Source organism: Pecten maximus, chromosome 6 (genome assembly GCF_902652985.1).
Source record: "Pecten maximus chromosome 6, xPecMax1.1, whole genome shotgun sequence".
Taxonomy (NCBI): Eukaryota; Metazoa; Mollusca; class Bivalvia; order Pectinida; family Pectinidae; genus Pecten; species Pecten maximus.
In genome coordinates, this window is record NC_047020.1 from 28367980 (window position 1) to 28371211 (window position 3232).

The window sequence follows — 3232 nt, forward strand, 5'->3', positions numbered from 1 at the left end:
GTTTTTATTGTTGATTACCATTCCACAAATCAGCCGATTCCTCAATATTATGATTATTGAGCGCATTGACACCTTTCTACATCAAATGAAACAAATTCTCCAACAAGCAAGGTTGTATGAGCAAACGGCTCGGAACATAATAAAGAGCATAACCTTTGACCTTTGAACCAGTAAAAAAATCCGGTGCAAGCCATTTTTGTAGGAAAAGGATAGTCTATATACATCTACATACATCTCAGTTTACTTTCATAATTTCAAACGCCTGTGGTATGTCATATTATGAATGTTGAACCGACTTAATACATCTGATATGCTTACCTCGACAGATACAAAATATGTACTTCTATATTGAGGTGCCGGTGTCTTTAGCTATAATGAAGGGTTCTTCTTCAGTCTTGCAATAGAAAAAAATACACAAAAATTAATGACGTCAATGATGACAATCGTGAGGTCATCGATATTATGCTCCGATAGTTGTGCGAGTGATCTGCATGAAGTGCTGGTTATTCGTCCCATGTCATTTAATCTATAGAGATAGGGTACACTTGTTCATCTTTATGTAGGAGCACTTCATTATGTGTCGTGGTATTTTAGTAATTATTTACATGTTAATTATTACTCAGTTTCATTTCACTAGGTCATAGCTTTTACTACGTAATATTAAAAACATAGGTGAGACATGTGTTGTTATGGAAGTGTGAATACATCTTTCCTTTATGTTCCTTTACGTTACCAGATATAAAATCATGTAAATAGATAATACTCTGCTTGCGGTGTCTCCTCTATACATATATTTGATGTTTCTGGTGGTTTGGATAAATAAATAAATGATGATGACAAGACAGACCTACTGTATGTTTTGACAAATGACCCTGACCGGGTTCCTTGACGCCAGGGATAAAGGGACTTAGTTTCAGTAGTTTCAGAGGTATTTGATGACACCCTAACTCATGCTTAGATGTACATGTATGTACGCTCCTGCTAATTCATATGGACATCTCATGGTATGTGGGTTTTTTTTGAAAATTATGTGATCTATAGATGTGATGATATTATCCTTGATCGATATTAATATTATTTGAAATAGGAATAGTATATAATGAAACAAATATTAGAATCTGTTCAGTTAGAAGCAGCCAGAATCATTACAGGACTCAGATCAGGAACATCACACAATAAATTATATGAAGAAATTAGCTGGGAATCTCTATCAGATAGAAGAAATAAACACAAACACATAATGATGTACAAAATAGTTCATGGACTATCACCACAATACTTGCAAGATATCCTTATTCCTTTTATTAACAACCAAAATGATAACCCGTATTCCCTAAGACAATCACGACTATTCAAACCTCCTCTATGCAGAACTAACTATTACTTTGACAGTTTCTTCCCCCAAATGTGCCGCACAACTAACGATGCTAATCCTGACCTCTTCAACTCTTCTTCTCTAGCAAACTTAATAATAATATTAATGCTGAATGCGAATCACTGCACATTTTCAAATTTGAAGGAAATAGAAAGGCTAATATCATTATTTGTCAGCTTAGAAATTCATGTAGCAATTTAAATTTTGATTTATTCAATGATCATTTATTAAACTCTCCCACCTGTGCCTGTGATATTGAAAATGAAACTGCTTCACATTATTTCTTTGATTGTCCTAGGTATAATGCTATGAGACATTCTCTGTTTACCTCAGTAGATAGTTATGCAAATCATAATCATTCTAACATTATCACTTTCTTACAAGGTTGCCCTGACTGTGATAAGTTTGTAAATATACAAATACTAAATGATGTTCAATTGTTCATTGGGAAATCGAGACGCTTTAATCTCTATATGCTTTAAATATATAAGCCATGATATTACATATTACATATCATATATTATTATATTATATTGTATTGTACTGTGTTATATTATTTATACCTTATATTTAAATGAATATGGAGTATGTATGATATATATAAGTATAATATAGTTATTTATACATTCTTTTTTTGTTAAAATGTATAAGTATACATGTCCTGAAAGATCGCTTCATCTTCATTGGTTACATGTGTCATCAGTTGAATATGCTAAGTCTTGTATATATGTGAAGTATAGCGTCTGCTAAACATTTTGAGTGATAGTAATTTTTCTGACAATTTATTATATAATATTTTACATTTATATATATTATTTTCGCTTAATTATTGACAGGCACGACCTGTGCATACATGCACATGGACTTTTGGTCAATGCCTGTCAATGAATTATTCTTATAGATAAAGTTCATATTAAATATTATCAAATATTATGTATACATGTATATATAAGCAAAATGTACGAATGATGTGTAAATGTTTATGTTTGAGTTATCTCCCTTAAATGTTAGTTTACATTCAATTTTTTCATTTCATAGTAAATTTATATATTAATTTTATATTTATACATTCCAATTGCCACCATAGGAGAAAATTTATATAGGCTTGGCCTGTTATTTAATCCTTTTGACAAATAACATCAAATGTCAATAAAATTTGTTGAAATGAAAAAAAAATATATATATATATACATATAATGAGAAATATCAAAATCGACCAGATTCGGGTATTGTTAAAGGCGACTCAGTAAAACTGAGGCTGCGAGTTGCGAGATATGTGCTTCCTTTAACACTAGAAAACGACAATATATATATATAAGTGTCTTTTAGGCCTGAAAATATTCGTTCAGATGAAGGATGTCACGTGAATAAAAGCTTTTAGATGTGTCATATCGCGGTCTACATCAACTGTATGATATCTCAAAAATCCCTGATGGAAAATAACGATATTGGAATGTACCGTGTACCTATAATTCAACGATGATCCTCCTTCCTGAAACGATTAAATGGAAATTTAGAGACGTGTGATATTAGCCGAATCGAAAATCACATCCCTAGAGGAGTAAGATATGACATGTTCTATAAGACACATGAAATCACCGGAAAAAACTTAATGATGTATTTATCTCTTTATATAAACTATAGGAGAAAACGCTAAAATTGCGATGATTAGTCCTTTGAAAATAGCGCCGTCTAGTTGACGTTCCGGTAACGTCACAAAGAGATGACGTCATGATTATGTTACCGATTCCCGCGCTTTTTACTCCACTGAGCATTTTTTCACTGCGTTTACACTAATTTTAACGCAGTCTGGAAACTGACAAAAAGGGTATTGTAATAATCAGAATAATAGAGACA